The sequence below is a fragment of the Hemicordylus capensis genome, chromosome 3 (genome assembly GCF_027244095.1).
Source record: "Hemicordylus capensis ecotype Gifberg chromosome 3, rHemCap1.1.pri, whole genome shotgun sequence".
Taxonomy (NCBI): Eukaryota; Metazoa; Chordata; class Lepidosauria; order Squamata; family Cordylidae; genus Hemicordylus; species Hemicordylus capensis.
Genome location: NC_069659.1, coordinates 170,519,835 through 170,540,539, shown reverse-complemented (window position 1 = coordinate 170,540,539; position 20,705 = coordinate 170,519,835). Strand labels below are relative to the sequence as shown.

Here is a 20,705-nt window from a genome sequence, read left to right as displayed (position 1 = left end):
TAACAATGGGTACGGAATGCGGCAGCCAGGTTGAGCTCTGGGACAACACGAAGGGACCATTTAACATCAATTCTGAAAGAATTGCACTGGCTGCCAATATGCTTCCGAGCAAAATACAAAATGCTGGTCATTACCTATAAAGCACTGAATGGCTTAGGTCCAGGGTATTTAAGAGAGTGCCTTCTTTGTCATGAACCCTGCTGCCTATTAAGATTATCTGGGGAGGTCTGGTTATGGCTGCCACTGGCTCCTCTGGGGGCAACTCAGGGCCGTGCCATCTCTGTGGCTGCCCCAGGGATTCAGAATAGGCTCCCTGTCAAAATATGAGTGTCTCCATCTCCGACTGCTTTTTAAAAAGACCCTACTTTCTCAGGCTTTTAATTAAAATTAATTTTAAACAGTTTATTTTTATTTTGTGAAATTATTTTAATTTTTTCACTCCGTTATTTGTTTTTTTCTATTGAAGTGTTTTAATTGTTTCTTTTTGTTTTTATATTGTCATTTGGATTGTGTACACTGCCTAGAGATATATATATTAGGCAGTATATAAATATGATAGATAGATAGATAGATTAGATAGATAGATAGATAGATAGATAGATAGATAGATAGATAGATAGATAGATAGATAGATATAGAGAGAGAGATAGGGCTCATAAAACAAAACTTAACAAAAGCTATTTTTAGGAACATTACTTTATAAACTATCTATATCATATATCACTTGTGGTAATGAAGCCCCTGGGCAGCATCCAGTGCAGCATAATGCAAATGGTGCCAATCCACACATATTGTACTTACTCACTTACACACCCCTGGTGCATCACTCACAACTACAGCATTACTCGTGATGCTGTAATTGGCTGAGCCTGCCAATAACAAAAGTGCCTGCCATCACTCTTACCACGTTAGTCTCTTCAGATGAATGCTATAATCATGAGTGATGTGCCAGGCCAGAACCTCTGGCATGATTTGGCAGGCTTGTACTCATGTACAGCCTCTCTCTTATAATGACTGCAAAGGGCTACAAGGTTTGCAGATGAGACAACAAATCAGGAGTGCTTAAGAAATCTCATTGCGCATATGATCTGTAGGCACAGGGAGGGAGTCCAGGTTCCACAGAGTCTGCCTAAGAAACTGGTTGATTAAAGGACGTGGGACACGGTAAGCTAAATAAACAAAAAGGAGAAAGGCTTGTGGAACTTAGCTACTACAATTTTGTTCACCACATTTATTATGGCAAACAAGATACACCTTTCCATTAAGCATGACAAATCTCCATCTTCCTTGCCATCTTGGAACTGGAGTGGTGGGTGGGGATCATCTGGTAGCTGTATGGCAATCATTGCTCCCTCTCCAGCTCTTGGCTTGGAAAGAAGGCTGGGGGGATTTCGGCCACATAGCACAATTTTCCCACCACACTTTCCTACTTTGTAGTGGGAAAGGGAAACAGGGTAGGGTTCCTTGGCTGCTGCTTTGCTGCAGTGCTCAGCACACCACAGCAGCTGAGGACTCTCCACCTGTCTCCCTTTGCTGCTCCCAAGCATAATCAGGAGGCATCTTCATTGGCTAACACAGTCTTGGCTTGGCAAGCAAGGCCAATAAAAAATTGCGGATCAATGTGTGGAACAATTAAGAGATGAGAAACTGCACAGAAAGGAGGATTGTGGGAACACCTCACATGACACCTACAAAAGGAGAAGTTGTGCACTATTGATAAGGATATAGGCAAGGGAGATTTGGAGGGCTGGAGTCAGAAGCTAAGGGGGCAAAGATTAGCTCAGTCCAGAGACTAAACACTGAATAGAAAATTCAGCCAGGTGTGGCTCTTCATAGGAATGAAGCAGCAAGACAGAGATCTGGGGGGCTGGCAACTGTGAGTCAGGAAGCCAAGGACAGGATTCTTCATCAGAGACTCCTGAGAAAACTTAGCAGGTATGAGATAAGGGGACAAGTACATGTGTGGATTGCTAACTGGTTGAAGGACAGGAAACAAAAGACAGGTATAAATGGAGAGTTTTCACAATTGAGGGAAGTAAGAAGTGGTGTCCCCCAGGAATGGGGCACCTTAACTTGCAATTTCCATTCTTTTTAGAGCACGAGTAGAAATGTAAAGCATCTTAACCCTCTTCTCAAATCGAAGGTTTTTGGATTACTGAATATCCAGGTGTTTTTAAAAGGGAAATCTGATTAGTCACTATGGGGAATGTACCCATACTGATTAAGTGGAGTCTTCCCATTCGTAGACAGTATACCACTGATACAAAACCTCTGTGTTCAAAGGCATTCTGCCACCACCTTATATGCCGCTGCAAGGTCCCGGTAATCTCGTCTCCACCTTGAATGCCCTGGTAAGTACAACTGCCACCTCACTGCTGCCATAAGTGCCTTCACAAGTCTATTCCTCACCCTGCCGCCACTGCCTCATATAGCTTGTAAGGACCCCTGTTACCTTGCTACCAGCTTGTGCTTCCTCATAAGCATTCACCTTAGCTTGAGTTCTCTTCCACAACCCGTTGCCACCTCCTCTCATTCTCTCACAAACTCACACACCACTTACCATAGGCATGGAAATAGTGCTGGGAGGAAGTACATTTCCCAGGTGTCCCCATGTGTTTTCCTAATGCCAATGTGTGAATCTTCAGCCCCATGGGCTCTGCTTCATGCAAAAGAGGCCCTCCCAGTACCAGAAATGTAATGAACTGCACCAGAGATGGCCATGACAGAAGCAGCACCAGTGGGATGCTACAGATTCATTGGGATTACAGCGACCAATAAACAGCCAACACTTGTTTTCTAGCATTTAAGAGTTAATTTTAACTGTTCCATCTTAGCCACTTTCTACACCAGATCAGGTGTGCAGCTAAACTCATGAGTGGTGTCGCCTAGTTGATGCCTGCCAACATTGAGGCAGATGGGGCACACAGTTTATATTTTATTACTAAGAGAATATTCAGGGCTTATAATATTAGGATGCTGAAAAAATCCCTGCATCTTAATTATATTAACAGAACTGTGACATAAGGAAAAGTTCTTCAGTAGAGCATTCCTTCTGCAACTGGAGGATAACTTTCTCTTTCTATTGAAAAACTGCTGATTTTTATCACTATTCTTCAGAGGTTAATGCCTATCCAGACTAATAGAATCACAGGCCTCAATAACTGATCTGGGCATTGAAACTCACAGAATACCATTTCCACTGTAGTACCAAAGATCTCTTTTTCTTTTTCTTTTTGACAACACATAGTTATTAAAGGATATTTTAATTCTGCACACTTGGCAACATTCCACTCAGCCCAGTCAGGATCTAAATTGTAATGTTGGCAAAATTCTCTCTCTCTCTCTCTCTCTCTCTCCACACACACACACACACACACACACACACACACACACACACACACACAGAGAGGCTCCAAGTCCCCCAAAGGGCTCACAACTCAAGATCAACATCAGCAACAACCACTAGAGGAATCTGGGGATGGGGATGGAATAGGGCCAGTTGCTCTCCCCTGATAAATGAAGAGAATTACCACTTTTTAAAAGATGCTTCCTTGCTCAGTTAGCAAGGGAACTCAAACCACAAGGTAGAACTTCCTGATGTTAAACACCAAAAAGTCTGTAACACCTTCAACTAAGATAAAGTCACACTCCACAAACACACGCCATGGAAAAAACACGATTAAATGAAATTAATGGGTTCAGTAATGGAGGCAGTGTGATCCGACCTCATGATTCAGCAGCGAATGAGGACATAACAAGAAGCAGGGAATACATATTGTCTTTAAATCTGTACTTTGTGTGCACAGAAACATTGATCATTAAAAACAACTGCTTTAGACTCTACAGATTCTTTTCCCAGAATTTCCCCACAAACCTCACAGTTCTCCCGCTTGATTTAATTTCCTTCAGGATGGTATTATCAGCAGTGCTATCTACTGAGATAGTGTTAGGCCTTAAGACAATCTGACCAAAATGATAGGCCTTAACCCTCTGAATTGTGCCTCTTTACCATATGTAGTGATTCATACTCTGAGTTAAGAACAAAAGCCACCTCTTAAAACCCCAACTCTTTTAAGGGATGGAAATCTACAGGAGCCCTTATATCTTCTTCTCCTTCTCCTTCTCCTTCTCCTTCTCCTCCCTTCCCTCAGGACATGCAAACTTTTGAGTAGCAGCCCACACACCAATCTACTTTTCCAGGACCTATCTGGCTACAGTAGAGCTCTAAGGAGGGGATATGAGCTCTTCTGGCCTTGGCTCTTCTTCCTCTTTTAATAAAGTTTGGCATCTTTTAATGATACTTATTAGTCTATTACTCTTTTCCTTCTATCTAGAAAATAGGCTATTTTAAAAATTGTACACAATTTGTACAAATTGTACACCCTGCACCAAATCTCCTGATGATCTCTCCCAGCGGTTTCATATAGATGTTAAACAGAATCGGAGATAATACAGGGCCCTGAGGGACACCATATGAAAGTTCAGATTTTGAAGAACAACAGTCTCCAAGAGACACCATCTGGAATCTGCCCATGAGGTAGGAGCAAAACCGCTGCAAAGCAGTGCCTCCCACCCCCAGTCCCCTCAGATGTTCCAGAAGAATACTACAGTCAATAGTATTGAAAGCCACGAGAGATCCAAAAGGACCAACAGAGTCACATGCCCTCTGTCAATTCCCAATTGAAGATCATTCATCAGGCCGACCAAGTCTCCACCCCATAGCCCATCCGAAAGCCAGTTTGAAATGGGTCTAGATGATCAGTTTCCTCCAAGACCTCCCACCTGGAGCTGGGAGGCCACTACCTTCTCAATCATCTTGCCTAGCCATGTAAGGTTTGAGACAGGACTATAATTGCTTAACTCTGAGGGATCTAAGGCAGGCTTCTTCGGAAGCGGTCTAATGATTGCCTCCTTAAGACAAGGAGGCCTCCTGCCCTCCCTCAGAGAAGCATTTATGATCTCTACGAGGCCCTCTACAGCAGCCTCCCTGCCAGATATTATAAGCCATGTTGGGTAAGGATCAAGAGGGCAGGCGGTAGGCCACACCATTCCAAGCAACTTGTCTACATCCTCAGGGGTCATGAAATGAAACTGATCCAGGGTCATCACATAAGAGGAGCTGCTGGACACCTCGGCATCAGACTCTGCAACAACTGTGAAATTTGAATCCAAGTTGGCCTGAACATGAGAGATTTTGTCCACAAAAAACTCATTAATAAGGTCAGAGCAAGTAATAGTTGGTTCCAAATACTGATTCAAGGGGGAAGGGGTGCACATTAGCCCCTTCACAGCCCTGAACAATTCCACCGGATGTGAACTTGCAGACGTGATACGGGAGGAAAAGAATTGTTTCTTTGTCACACATATCACCTGACCATACATCTTCAAATACTCTCTATGTAATAATCTGTCGGATTCTAGTCAAGACTTTCTTCACTTGTGCTCTAGACGTCTACCTCGTTGATTCAGCCCCCATAGTTCTTCCGTATACCAAGGGGCCAGTTTTGAAGCGGGTCGGGGAGGACGCTTAGGAGCGATTGTGCCCACCATCCTGGTGAGTTGATTATTCCAATTCTCCACCAGAGAGTTGACAAGGTCACCAACAGAGCCAGCACGAAATCCCTCCAAGGCTTCTTGGAATCCTATTGGATCCAGTAACCTTCTCGGGCGGACCAACCTAATGGGCCCTTCACCCTTATGGAGGTGGGATGTGAGTCCAACCTTAACCAGATGATGGTCTGTCCATGACAATGGAGAAATCACAGGAGTTCCCACTCACGGATCACCACCTTGTTCAAAGTGAAAGACCAGATCAAGTGTGTGACCAGCAATGAGGTCCCGAGACCACTTGGGATAAGCGCAAAGTTGACATGGCTGTTATGAACTCTTGAGCAGCCTCAGACAAATTGGTCCCAAAGTGAACAGTGGTTTTTAATTTTTATTCGTAAACCACTTTGAGATTATTTTAATGAAAAGTGGTATATAAATCAAATAATTAATTAATAAATGTAATAAATAAATAAATATTTTAGCTCTTACTGTTCACAGACTTTTAACACTCAATAATCAGATCAATAATTCCAAAATGACATCATGCCCAAGAAAAGCAGAATATCGTTCTCAGATTCAAATTTACTATGCTTCAAAGTTACCATATATGGTTATTATACAATAAAATAAATAATGTTTCAAGTTCAAATCCTACAACTTTCAAACTGTTCCTTTACTGCCCTTTTGCAAACACATTTAAACATTCAATTACATATACTTAATATATTTAAATACATATTACATATATTTAATTTACTGAACTTGCCTAGTAATATATGCAAAATTACTTTGCCTGGTCAACGATGGGCCGTGTGTGTGTGTGTACGTCCTGGTGAGTTGATTATTCCACATATGTACACATATACAACCCTCTCTTAACACTTCCTAGGGATGGTGTTTTGAACAAAAGTTAGTTTTGAAAGCACCCAATTTGTCTAACATCTAGTGGTATCCATTCATTATGTGTCATTGTTTCATAAAACTAATTATTTTTAGAAACTGCAATTTTTACACATTAAAATATAGCAATGAAAATATGATGCCCCTTATCACTGATAGATTAAACACCATTTTGAACTTCTGAGTTTGTTCACTTTAATTGAATAAAAATAATCATTCTATTATTCAAAGTAGAACTTTCATAATCATAGTTAAAGTATCATGGCCTTCTCAGCTTCAGGAAATGCATATTGAATCTTGGCGCCTTTTGGATATTTATCTAAACTGTCTAAGATGAACAGAAAACTATCACTCCAGCCGTCCTAGGAGAAAGGGTAAATTTCAATTGAAGAATTTAAAACATCACAATTAAAAACTGCATTCCTATTTAAGATTAATGCTAACCTGAGGGTACATGCATATAAAGCAGTTTCTATCTAATGGAAATACTTGTAATAATAAATACAAGTTTACACCTTACAAATGTATTTGGTATAAAGAAGATTTAGAATACTAACCAGAAGTTCTACAATATATTAATGCCTTCTTTCTCACAGTGATTTATAAATGACTTTGTTATAATCCACATTTGATTAAAAAGTAAAGCTACTATGATTTTATTACATAAAAGCAAGCATGATGATAGAATGGCTGGATTACAATCAAATTCTAGATATTTTAATTTGTATTGGAAGAAGGATTATTTCCATTTGTTAGAGAAAACTTACCAAATTGCAACTCTATACAGGCAGAAACAAATATTCTTATTTTAAATAACTAAGAAAACTTATCCTAGAAGAGAAAGGGGGCAAGAACACATAAAATGAAGCAGCACATATACAGGCCTACTACAGACATTCCTCATCTCCTAGCCATTGATAAGATATTGGAATCATGACACAGACTCACGTGTTCCTTTCTCTCACTCCAGTTCTCGGTACAACTTTTCACTTTCCCTTTACAAAGCTAACCACAGTTGGCATTTTTGAGCACCTATCAAACCAGTTTGAAAAGATAGTCTAACTGTGGCTGCAAACTCTAGTTAGCTTCAAAAATAGTAAGGAAGGGGAAGAGAGGTGGATGGAAGAAATGGAGTATGTGAGGTTTTTAGCACATTTCTAATTTCCTACCTTCTTTATGAAGCACAAGAGGAATCTTACAGTTTGCACCAACCTATACTGTGATATGATCTCTAGACCTGATCTTCCATTTCTGCATTGCTGTTGTTAAGTGCTTGATTTAATAAAGAAAAATCAATTAATGAAAACTTTCTCTTTCTGCCAAGGTTCTGGTGATTCCTGCTTTACCTGCTGGACATATTTTTTGCTGTGGTTTTTTTAGGGTTATGTTTTAAGGGGAATAAATAATTATGTTGAAGAATAAATAAATTCAGAGATGTTCACTTTCATGTTATCTGGGTGTTTTAGCCTATTTGCTGTTTTATGAAAATTATGTTATCTTGTAAGCCACCTTGAGGGCTAATGTTCCAAAGATAAAAAGTATTCTTGCCTACAAAAATCCTCCTTCAAAGTCACATAAATCTGGGAGATAATTACACATATACAGAAAGTATGATCCAGCAGAGAATATTTTGATTTTGTATTTAATATCCGGCCAGTCATTCTATTTCCTGGAATTGGTGTCAAGGGAAGAACATTCAAATGATTCACAAAAGAGATCAGTTCTCTGGCACTAATCTCCTTACTGAATGTGCTTACTACTGCAGACAGAATGTTTTCCCTTCTTTCTAAATTCTTGTATCTGAAATGGAATTTTGTTTTAGAAATGAATACCACAGGCACACAGGGGTCAATTTGTCAAGCAGTACAAGGATGAGCTCAACTTTCCCTATAAAGGTGGAAATCATATTTTGGGGGGGTTATTTTTTAATCTGCATGTCACTTTTTGTCCATCCAGGGCCATGCTTTTCAGAACTCAAGAATATTTATCCCACACACAAGGTCTCAGGCTGAAAGAGCAAGATGCACCAGTGCAGCAAGAGAGCAGCTAACAGAATTTCCCAACTATCTGCACTGGTGAGGTAAAGCAGTGGCAATTTTTAACACCCTCCCCTTCAACAGAAAGCCATCTTTGTCACCTGAAAATATGTACCGAAGGATTTCAAAACCCAGTTCTTGGTACATATCTTCAGGTGGCACAGAGGGCTTCCTGGGAAAGGGGTGTGTGTATAAAATTGCCACTTCACCAGCTCAGTTAGTTGGGAAGTTCTGTTAGATGTTTTCTCACTGAACTGGTGGATTTTTACCCTGTATGCTAGCCAAAGAATTTGGAATGATAACATTAACTATTTATTTCAATAACTAGCTTGTTTGTTGTGCCTTTAGTACAATACACTTGTCAAACTCCAAGGCAAAAAACTTCCAGTTTTATTGTTGCTGCTACACACTAACATTTGGAAGAAGCAACTAAATAGCATCTTACCAATATTTACACCTTTTGTCTTCCCTTTTCAATATGTTTATTCACACACACACACACCCCAAACACAGTATCATGCAGCACATCCTCTTTTCCCTCTAAAGAATCTTGTATCCTGAAATGGATTTCTTAAAAAGCTTATTGTGACCAAATGTGGCACTACTAGCAATCTAAAACTGCAGTCAGTTAATTCATAGCAATATGGTAAATATGTGTTTTGCACTATGACATGTCAATGCAAAACACAGGGACCAAAACTCAAGTGCAGTTAAATGTGTCAGTTTCTATGAGCGTAAACATAGTTAACTCTATGTTGGATTGTGACAAATCTTCCTTATTGGTTTATATTGTTCTAGTAAATATAAGAATAATCCCAGAGAACAGACTAAGTTTGTTTCTATAAAAAACAAAAATTACCCCCCAAAAAAGGTAAGCACTCCCACTGGCCATTTAAAAAAAGTTCACTCACCTTTTATCTGACAAAGGAAAGTGGAGGAAAAGGGTGGGAGGATAGGGTGTCAAATAAGACTAATTAGATAAAAGTGAAAATGCAACCTGAGAAAGACTCACAAGGAATGCAAACTACATGGGGAGGGAGGTCTGTAGGTGTCAATCAATAACAAAATGCAAACTGTCAAGCTTGCTTTCCTAACAAACTGTCACATCAACAATATGCAGTTAATGACTACAAATTAACTGTATACCAGATGCTTGACACTTTGTTATGACACTTAGCAAGCTAGTTGACATTTGGGGGGGATCAAAGCTTCATTAATTATACTTTGTATAACATGTACAACCTTTATGCTAATGTCCAAATATTCCTTAAAGTGAGACTGTACAAGTGTCAAAGGCAGTTTTTGGAGCTTTGAAACATTCCTTCAGGATATATAAAGATAAACCCCAAAAGTGGCTAATCCGTTTTATCAACTGGTCCAAAATAATCCTTCCCTTTAATGCAATACTATTAGCGCTACTATCATTCTCAGCGACAGATGCACTGTGTGTAAATTACACTTCTTCAAGCTGTGGAAACAGCATTTACAAAAGGCCAAAGCATGCTACAACCTTCTTAGGAACTATACCCATAATAAGCCAGGGCTTGACAAATCCCAAATGCCAGAGAGTCATGGCACCCAGAAATTTAACTATAGCACCTAGACTGGGATATTCAAAAACAGAGTTATTTAATAAAATCTTTAGCTGAACCATGAAGTCCTTATAAAGGGGATTTTTAAAAGCCCATTTAACTTCTGCATCCGCAATGTCTGTCACTAAATCTGGTAATTTTGTCATTGTCTGGCTCCCAAATTTGGAGGCTGGCTCCTAAAATCAAACAAAATTTATGAAGGCCTGTGATAAGTTTGTATCAATTACTTTAACATGACAAATTAACTAAGAAAATATAATCATGTCACATTTATATTCACCCATAAAAGAAAACATGGAGGTAAAATCCGGGGAGTATGCCCACATTAGTAACATAACAGCAATGAATCAGATCAGATACTAAAGATATTTAAAAAGAGACATAGGAAGGTTGGTGGCTACAGCCCCTTCTGCATGCAGCAGCAGCATTAGAAGTACGCCAATGAGAGCACATGGCTGAAATCAGGGCATGGACACACCTCCCATCATCCTCTCCCAGGTGGTGATCACTTTTTCACTGGCTGGGTACTTCCTTTTTGCTCTTTTGCTTGTGAGGGAAAGAAAGAAAGCCACTCAGGCAGTGGACAAAGTGCTCCCTGGCTGGGAGAGGGTGACGGGTGGCACATTCATGCCCTGATGCAATCCTCGCCTGCTGCACCAATACAAAGGGTGTGGCCAGCACTGGAACATGGATGCACTATCCATCACCCTCTCTCAGCTGACAACACTTTGTTCATGGGTTGGGTGCCCTTGGGAAAAGTGAAATAGTGACCTGAAGGGAATGAAGGGGCCCCCAGATGGACCCTCGACACCGACAGCTGGAGAACATTTGTTTCCCCAGTTCAATGGTAATTATGTGCTTGTATGAAATAAAGTTGAACAAAGAAGATAGTACAGGTCAGGTTGTAAGAGAAGAACAGGATAAACAGTTAAAAGTTTGGGATATATCCTACTGGGCCCCTAACTGCCAAGGATGTGATGAGTGGAAGTCTAGGTTCATATTTGTCTGCAGTAAGTGGTGTTGATGATAAACCTCAGCCAACAGAATATTGTGAAAAGACAGTACATAAATCTGATCTGAATAGGATCTAGATAGATAGATAGATAGATAGATAGATAGATAGATAGATAGATAGATAGATAGATCTGAATAGGATCTATCTATCTATCTATTTCTCTTAGGCATACCCGTTGCTAATCCCATGCATGGAAGTTCTCATGAGAGTTTGCAAGTGAGCTGATGAAGGGAAAAGTGAATGCGCAGAAATGGGCGAACGGCTAAGAGAGCAGCACTGGGAAAGGCGAGTAGGTGGCAGGGGGTTAAGAAAGCAGTGCCAAGGAAAGCGGAGGGGGTAGTGATGAAGAAAGTGGCAGCAGTGGGGTGTGTGTGAAGGAAGCAGCACTGGGAAAGCAGCAGGTTGTGTGTGAAGAAAGTGGCAGCCAGTGGGAGGGAGGGAAAAGTGTCGTGGGCAGCCTACACCTGGTAAAGCAGTTGGCCAAACAGCTGGCCAGCGGGGGGGGCATTGGAGGGGGAGGGCTGAGAACATGGGGCCGAGAACTAGAGGTGCAGATGTTCTGCGCCCAGTCCAGCTAGTTTATTATAATATTTAGGTTACGCATTGTAATACCAGGAAAGTACATATTATTCAACCTGGTTTCAGAAAAGGCCGAGGAACAAGAGACATCATTGCTGATGCACACTGGATAATTGAGAAAGCCAAAAAATACCAAATATCAATATGTGCTTTATTGACTACAGAAAAGCCCTCGATTGCATCAACCATGTCAAGTTGTGGAATATCCTTAGGAAAATGGGCGTCCCAGAACATCTCATTGTTCTCATGAGAAACCTATACACAGGACAGGAAGCCACAGTCCACATCAGTCCAGACAGAAGATGGTGAAACAGACTGATTCCAGATCGGCAAAGGAGTAAGGCAAGACAGTATACTTTCTCCTTATTTATTCAACATATATGCTGAACATATACTAAAGGAAGCTGGCTTAGAAGAAGAGGAACATGGTTTTAAAGTTGGAGGAAGAAACATCAAGTAATGAAAGTCAAGGAGCACAGTGAAAAAATGAGACGACGACTAAATGTAAAGTAGACTAAACTAATGACAATGGGTAAAGCAACCAGCCTCAGAACTGATAATGAAGACATTGAAGAGTGGATAGCTTCTGACTTTTAGGATCGACCATCAACAGTAAAGGATCCAGCAGTCAAGAAATAGGCCATAGACTAGCATTTGGTAGGACTGCAATGAATGCCTTGGAAAGGATATTTAGATGCCATGACCACCTACCAAGGTTACAATCGTTTGGACAATAGTTTTTCCCATGACACTCTATGGATGTGAAAGCTGGACTTTGAAGAAGCAAAACAGAAAAAGTATTGATGCTTTTGAACTTTGGTGTTGGAGAAGACTTTTGAGGATACCATGGACAGCCAGGAAAACAAACAAATGGATCATAGAACAAATCAATCCAGAATTTTCACTTGAGGCACAAATGACCAGGCTCAAACTATCATACTTTGGACACATTATGTGAAAATGCAGCTCTCTTGAGAAGTCCATAATGCTGGGAAGAGTTGAAGAAAAGAGAAGAAGAGGACGACCAGCAGGAATGTGGATGGACTCGATTATGACAGCAATGAATGCACCACTGAGAGACCTTAAAGGCCAAGTTGAAGACAGATCATCCTGGAGAGAATCTATGTGGTCACTAAGAGTCGACACCGACTTGACAGCACTCAATCAATCAATCACATATTATTCATGATAATACAGGTGTACTATTGCCCTTTCAACAAATTCACATTTTTTAAATATGAATTTGCTTTGGAATTCATACCAAAATAAATTACTACTTTATTTTATTAAGCTTCCTCAGAAAAATAGTAATGTTAATTTAAGACAATATTATACAACCAACATATCCTCAAGTTTATCCTCACATATTTTAGCATGTACTGCTTTTGGCAAATTTACAACATTAATGCTACATTACTTCATAAAGAGCATAAGATGTAATATATTATTTTTCAAAAATGTATTTTATCCAACAATTTTTTTTAAAAAAAGAATTACATCCTATGTTCTAAGTGAAGTAATGCAGCATTAACGTTGTACATTTTCTAAGAAAGTGTTACATGTTAACAATGACAAAAATACACATGTATCAAAAAAGGTGGATTTATTCCTGATTAGAATTCATTTTCCTAATATACCAATTTCTAAAGACAGCTCTATTTTAGTTCTGTTAAGCATGAAAAAAGACATATGCTCAATCAAATCTGAATCTCAAATTAACCTGTCACTTTTAGACACCACATTTTAGAGTGGATAAAAAAAAACAGATCTTTCTTTTTAAAAAAATTAATATTGGAGAAATGGCTAATGGTTTATAAGAACCATAAGATTTTGCAACTACCTTGATAATAATATTCTTAAAATTATTTCCAAAATACAAAGGGGAAATTATGGTTCCCCATATCCTGAAGAAAACCCTTACATGATTTCTGCCCTAGTGAATCTTATCCACAAACAAGAGTCACAAATAATTAAACAACAAATATTTATATACTGCTTTTCAACAAACGTTTCCAAGTAAGAAAGTCACAGACTAGTTCTCCAAGCATTATATCAGGCTGTAGAGCTCACATCTTATCGGCTTCTGGATGCAGTGGCTGACATTAATAAAGCACCAGTGCTACAGGAGAAGTTCCAGTTCTTCTGACAACTTCAACTAATTCAGCAACACTGTTGGCTCAGTGGCAAGGAACACGTTTCAATGACCTCCCCATACACAAAATGTGCTCTGTGCAACCCAAAAGTATGTCCCTGGGGGTTACGCAGCATCATAGAAAATAGGGACATATTTTCAGATGGCACAGAGGGCTTCCGGGGGAAAGGGAGATGACTGAAATTCAGTACTAACACTGATGCAGCATTTATTCTGGAACTCTTCAGAAGCCCTAGTGCTACACTGGTGCTTCTCCCATTGCACTGGTGCTTCATTAATGTTGATGTCAAACAGTATGTGTCTGCTCTACACATTATGAGTGAATGTCATATAGCCCATATACAAATATTCAAGAACAAATGTTTGTCATATAAGTGCATTTGCCACTGCCAAGGAGCAGGAATGGCTGCACATTTGGTAACATGACTAAGTCTGCTGCCACATAGTGTGGGTGATCTGACTCAAAACAAGCAAACGTTGGCTGACATGCACAAAACACTGGGTCCTTCATAATGCACAGGCTGCCTGGTGTCCCAAGTCCCATCAAGACCTCTATAGATTTGAAAACATCACAGATAATAGGTACTATCCATATCTGGATCAGAAGTCTTAGTCAACACTCAAAGAGTAAAATAAGTTATTTGAAGTTATGCATTTCGTTTACCCAATTCAGTTCTGAAAGAGACTGCAGGAAGTAGAAGCTGAGTGAAGTTGTAATGCACAAACTATCAATGGGCAGGGGGGAGATGTCTTTATTTATTCCACTAATGCCTCCTGTATATGATCATGGAATTGCAAGTTAATTATGGGGGGGGGGGTTATGTCACATTGCCATCCACGAGCCAATTTACAATTCCAGCACATCAACTGTTCAAATATTTCATTTCAAAATTACAATAAACGTTTTATTTGATTGTAAGATATTACATTGTTTCTAACTTAGAATAAAGTCCCAGGATGATCCTTATCCTATTTACTTGGAATTGAGTCTCAACTCGAGGGCACAACTCTCATTGACTTCTTGCAAGCTTGATCTATGCCAGTGTTTCTCAACATTTTTGGAATCAAAGACTGGTACATTGTTTGTGCGCAGCTTCCCGGACCATCAGCCCTTGGAGGAATTACACCCCCACAAGCAATTTTGAGTCGGTGGGAGCTGCTGCCACCGGGAGCTCTCTGGAGCTCATTTCTAGGCAGGCAGCCCTCGCTGCTGGGATAACATTCATTTTGCTTCCTTGAAATGAACATAATCCCTGCAGCAAGGGCTGCCTGCCTAGGAATCAGATCCGGAGAGCTCACCCTAGCTCTGTAAATCCTGCGCCCCTCCCCCTTTGCACGTGATGTGTGGTTTTTGCTCTATTCCTTGCAACAGACCTAATATAACTGGGTTATAATAATTTTTTCATCCTTTGTAGTTCTCAAAGAACTGTAAGGAAAAATATTTCCATTAGAGCCCTGCAATCTCATTATATGTGGAAATTTGTTTCAAACATATGCTAAATATTTAATCTTTTAAAGCAATATGACCTTGTAATTTCATTTGAATCTTCTGGTTTAAAAAAATTCTCTTCATAGCAAAAGCAAGCCTTGCAAACCTAAAACATTACAAATCACAATTACCTTTTTCTCCTCTCTCTGTCCCCCAATGAATAAAATGTATCAGAACAGTATTTCTAATCGTTCTGGTTATCCATTTTCTGTTTCTTGACTGCATACCCCCAGTGTATCTCCAATTAGAGCACACACCTGATTTAGTTGGTGGTACACATTGCACAACTGCAACTTATGTCAAGGAGTAGCTTTCTCCTATTTCTGACACTGAGAAGCAGCTGGTCTGTGGAAGAGTTACAGCAGCTTGTGGACTGACAGCTGGCAGAGATAGCTCAAATAGTTGCACCTGTAACATGTAAAGCCAAAGAAGCTAAGAAAATGAAGTTCACTGCCCTTGGGCTTAGTAATGCAAATCCAGCAAACTGCTTTTTGCAAGAAATAGTTCAGAACTGAAATTCAACAAGTCTGAGGAGTTCTCATTAAATTCCTTTCTTCCTTTGCAAAGTTCAGAATGCTTCCATCCTGCAGTCTTGTGCTGGAGGATGGGCCCTTGTGCCAGCCCCCAGCACAATCCCAAGGAGTGACCCGATTGGGTGGGGACCGCACGCTGTTCAAGCAGCTCCCTCGCTTCCTCTGCCTTTTCATTTTGGCTGGATATATATGGGTATTCTCTCTAATAAAAGCCTTGGTGTCCGTCCATGGACGGACACCAAGGCATGTGTTCGTGCCTCCCTGAGCTGTTCTGGGCTTGCGCGAAGCGCATGCCCAGAACAGAGCAAGGGAGACACGACCGCCAGCACCCGGCGGCCATCTTGGGTGGCCAGAAGCAGCCGTCCCAAAAAAGCCGGGTATGCGGCGGGGGGGGAAACTGGCCGAGGTGCGGCCGAGGCGGTGGTGGAGCCATGGCCGAGGCCTGGCCGCGCCGCCGAAGCCAGGCGGGGGGAAGAAGCGGCGGGGGAAGCCAGCCGAGGTGGCGGCAGAGCCGCCATCAAGGCCTGGCGGCGGCGCCGGAGCCAGGCGGGGGGGGAATTTGGGGCCCTTGCCCGGCCGGGGAGACCGGCCGCGGCATGGAGGCTGGCGGCAGCGGCGACAGTTGTTGGTTGCGGGGCCGGACGCAGAGGCAAGTGGGGGGGGGAGGTGCTAGCGCCCGTTATTACAACTGGCCTGAAAACACTAGTATGGTATATGACTGGCTATATGGTATATGGGTTTGAGATTGGTGAGGTCCCTTGGACTGTTTGAGAAAGGTGGATTGGTCAATCGGTCCTTAGAGGCTTGGTGGCTCAGGGACTTAGATTCGCCAAGAAACCTGCTTCAGGGCTTCATACACCTAAAGGCTGAGCGGCTTGGGGGTGTGAGGCCCTAGGAGATGCCCTGACCCTGAGGCGGTTAACAGTGAGGGGAATGAAGCGGGCTTATCCCACTTCTATCCTGAGTCAGGGTGTGTCACCCATTTGGGGCACAGGCAAGGACAGCAATGTCCTAAACTGGCCTTAGTCAGGCCTGCATTGCAGGGGGTGGAGTCTGCTTCACACAGTTCGTTGATTGTGCCATATCAATGAAGTTTTGGCCCCTTTTACCCAAGCCTATTGCATCTGTGTATTCCTTGGGATTGGGCTGTGGGGACAATGACTTCTGTGAGCAAGTTGTGGTCTCCCTTCAAGAAAAGACCTGTGACTAAAGGTGGAAGGATACTGAAAGAAAAAATATGACCCTGTACACTAAGACTGTTCAAATGTTATGCTTCCAGACAGATTACTATTTGTGTTGGGAAATACATGTGATATGTAATATTTTGACTCATTATGAAGTTGAGTTAAAGGGATATCTCCCAACAAGCACCTCCAATTTGTCCTCAGACTTCTTAGAAATGTGGCACCAAGAACCGGACACTGTAATCCAGACGAGATCTGACTAGTGCAGAATAAAGTTAAACTATTACTTCTAGTGACTTAGAAATTATGGTTGTATTAATGCAGTCTAAAACTACATTCTTTTTTACAGCTATATCATGCTGCTATCTCATGTTCAGCATGTGACTGAGTGCAGTCCTGAGATCCTTTTCAAAGATACTACTGCCAAGCCTGATATCCCCCATTCTATATCTGCGCATTGTGTGTCTGTGTGTTCAGAACTTTTCATTGTCTCTGCTGAAATTCATTTTGCTAGTTTCAGCATAGTTTTCCATTTTCTCAGTATCATTTTGAATGTCATTCCTGCCTTCTGAGGTATTAGCTATCCCTCCCTGTTTTGTGTCACCTGCATGACATAAGGACTCCCTCCACCCCTTGTCAAAGTCAGTGATAAAAATGTTGGAAGCATACCAGGCCTAAGATGTAGCCCTAAAGTCCCAACTCATACTTCCCTCCAATTTGACAAGGAACCATTGAAGAGCACTCTGAGTACTCTTTTCCAAACAGTCCACCTGACAGTGTTATCACTTTAGCTGCTATTTACCAATTTACTAACTAAACTATCATGAGGAATTTTATCAAATGCTTTGCTGAGATCAAGATAAATTACATACACAACATTCCCACTATCCACTAAGCTAGGAGCAATAAAAAGAGAGAGAGATAAGATTAGTCTGGCAGAATTTATTCTTGACAGGTCCATGCTGGCTGCTACTAATCACTGCATTACCATCAAGATGCTTACAAACTGACTGTTTTATCATCTATTCTAGCATCTGTCTTGGTATCAGTCAAATTGACCAATCTGTAGTTTCCCAGATCCTTTCTCCTCTTGAAGACTGAACAAACCCATTCCCCAGAATCTCTTAAAGATTACAGGCAAAGGTTCTGAGAAATACATCAAGTTATTTTAGAATCCTAGGATGCAATTCATCTGCCCTGAAGACTTGAGTTCATTTAACACAGACCAACCTTCCCTTTTGGGAGAAGACAGAGACAAAAGAAGAATTGAGCAGTTCCACCTGTTAACATTTCATCAACATTACTGAACAGTGGACCTCCCATTCCTCCCTTTCCTTCTTTGTACTCTGAATATACATGAAAAAGCCCTTTTCTTCAACTTATTCTGAGCTTTAGTTTTTAGCATTCCTGACACTCAACTACACATTCCACAGTGTGTGTTAGGAGGTGGCTGCAGAGATTATCCAAAGGCTTTCCGCACAGCAAAGTGCATGTTGTTTTAAACAAGAATATTGTTTTAAAATTTTAAATTGTGTTTTAAATTTCTTGCTTTTAAATTTTTTGTTTTTTGATTTATGTTTTACTTTTTAATCTTGTTGTAAACCGCCCAGAGACATAAGTTTTGGGCGGTGCAAAAATATGATTGCTTGATAGATAGATAAATAAATAAATAAATGTGAAGAGAGAGGAGAGCGATTTTCTGTGTGGACAAAAACAGGAGAGCTGCTCTCCTCTTCCTCCAAAAATATTATTTGGCTTCCAGAAATGTGTCCTTGAGGGTTATGCAGCCCTTAGATGCAGAGAACTTTCAGTTTGGAATACTATCATGAGATATGTACACTGCCATGGAGAATAACCCCAAAGAGCCTCTGACAAAAACAATCAGTTTAAGGGTCCCTCATGTTCAAAAGATACTGAATCATAACAAGAGCAAAGACCCAGAAAAGTTGCAACAGGCTGGGGTCTGGTTTCAGTGCAAAATAAATAAGAGTCAAGGACCTAGAGCCAGAAGACATAGTCAGAATTGGGCTGATGATCGGATTACAGAAAGGCAGATGAGAGTTGGAAGGTCAGAGGCAGGAGGTGTAGTTGAAGACAGAATAGTCTCAGGTACTAGACAAAGTGAGGCTCTGTTGCTACCTAATCAGATGAATTGCTCGGAACTGCTAAATAGACCCCTATCGAATCCTTGGGTCATGTGGGTTGAAGAGTTACAGTACCAGCTCTGGCCATTATACGGGTAGTGCTGCAGCACAGCAGAGATCAGGCCAAAAGCTCCCTCTGCCTGGGTCCCTGAGTCATGCTGCCAGAGCCCGCATTTCATAATCCCACAGCATCTTTCCACAAAGTCTGCAGATGCTTCTTTGGAACTTGGATCATGGTGATGCCAGAAATTTGTATCTCAGCAGGGACTAAAAGCTGTAGTAATTTTCAAAATCCACACAATGTCACCTGATAGTTAAGTGGCTCCATTGACCCCTGATGGGAATAGAAGAGCAAGTCAGAGCAGTGTTGGGACATAGGAAGCTGCCATATACTGAGTCAGACCATTGGTCTATCTAGCTCAGTATTGTCTTCACAGACTGGTAGCAGCTTCTCCAAGATTGCAGGCAGGAATCTCTCTCAGCCCTATCTTGGAGAAGCCAGGGAGGGAATTTGAAACCTTCTGCTCTTCCCAGAGTGGCTCCATCCCCTAAGGGGAATATCTTAGAGTGCTGGACTTCTTGATTCCCTTGAAAGTGCTGGAAGCTGTAACAAACTAGGGATGTGCACGAAACATGATTTGAGTAGCAAATTGCTGCACATCCTCTGCACCTTTAACATGAAGGAGGGCAGATCCATACCTGCTCCTCCATCGCTCACTGCTACAAAAGGTTCAGTGGTACTCTCCCCAGCTATTATTGTGTGGCAGCGGGGTGTCACCCAGCTGCCTTCATGCAACACTGGCACGCACATGGCCTCCGCATAGTTGTTGACCACGCAAATGGCTGTCACGCATGCATGGAGGCCATGTGTATGCTAGCATTGTGTGTGAGCAGCTGGGAAATGCCCCACCAGTGCATGATAACAGCTGAGGGGAGCACTGCTGAACTTCTTATAGCAGCAAACAGTGGAGAAGCAGCTATGAACCTCCTCTCCTTCCCGTTATAGGTGCAGGATATGTGCAGGGGATGTGTTATAGGTGCAGGGGATGATTCACTACCTGAATCACATTTCATCCCTATAACAAACTGTCTTGAAGAGGGTCATCAGATTGGGAAAAAAGCTTGTTACTCCACTTGAGCTTGGATCCCTTGAGATCCTTTGATATCTCCCTTGTTTGAAAGGATTAAAGGACTGAGTAGGTCTGTAAGCACTTTTCAGACATCAAGAGAGCCTTCTTTTTTATCTTCAGTATCAATAAGCACATCATACTTTGTTGGCAAAAACAACAACAACCCTTGACTCCTAAGAATAGCTTCTTAGCCAGACTAGAATATAACATTAGACCAGTATCCCAAGCTCACAATCAGACATTTCTGCTAGCATAACCAAAGATACTATAGCCTAAGCATTGAATTGGACCAGTCTGTGTCTGTGAAACAAAAATCCATTAGAGTGCACCTGCACAGTCCATCCTTTACTTTATTTGAGATAATCAAACAGTTCATCGGCCCATATGGGCTTAAGTGTTAC

At 41.3% G+C, this 20,705-nt stretch overlaps 1 protein-coding gene and 1 long non-coding RNA gene across 7 annotated transcripts in view; one reads left to right on the top strand and one right to left on the bottom strand.

Annotated features, from left to right (window-relative positions):
• Nucleotides 1-20,705, bottom strand: part of DACH1 (dachshund family transcription factor 1) — a 553,005-nt gene that overhangs the window by 476,013 nt on the left and 56,287 nt on the right. The gene's annotated exons all lie outside the window — the stretch shown is intronic.
• Nucleotides 1-20,705, top strand: part of LOC128350151 (uncharacterized) — a 54,647-nt gene that overhangs the window by 26,563 nt on the left and 7,379 nt on the right. The window lies entirely within an intron of this gene.